This window comes from Bradysia coprophila, unplaced genomic scaffold, assembly GCF_014529535.1.
Source record: "Bradysia coprophila strain Holo2 unplaced genomic scaffold, BU_Bcop_v1 contig_94, whole genome shotgun sequence".
Lineage (NCBI taxonomy): Eukaryota > Metazoa > Arthropoda > Insecta > Diptera > Sciaridae > Bradysia > Bradysia coprophila.
This window is the reverse complement of record NW_023504022.1, coordinates 482,275-482,843: the sequence shown is the minus strand read 5'-3', so window position 1 is coordinate 482,843 and position 569 is coordinate 482,275.

The following is a 569-nucleotide window of genomic DNA, read 5'->3' as shown; positions in this document are numbered from 1 at the left end:
ACCCCTCTTACCCTCCTTTTCACCCCTTCAAAGTTGATTTGCAGAGGTACTTTCTGTGATTTTTAGAGACGTGACCGCTAACCGTGCAATATCAATATGGGGCTCAAATGAAAGGTAAAAGATCCAAGTTTTTTTTAGTGTGAAAAAAAATTTGGGAAAATTCCGTTTTCCCAGTAGTTTTTCCGGGTTAACCGGAATTCCCTCGGAAATTTACATGAAAATTAAAGTTTAACGTGAAATAACTTTAGAAATATAATTTTTAGAACTATTTGATGTTCAAGTCAAATGTTCTCTATTCTATTCCGCACAACTTTTCTGAACAAAGCATAATCTTTTACCCAACAGAGGTGGAGTCTGGGTCGATTTTCCGACATCACATCAAGTGTCGATTTTTTTATTCTTCGATTTTTAGATACACGACAACAAATTGTACAACCACGACATTGGGCTCAAATTGAAGGTAAAAGAGTCAAGTTTATTTTAGTGAAATTATTTTTCACAAATTTAGGTTTTTCAGTAGCTTTTTCGGGTTTCATTAAAGATTAATGATGACAATTATTGGTTCATTT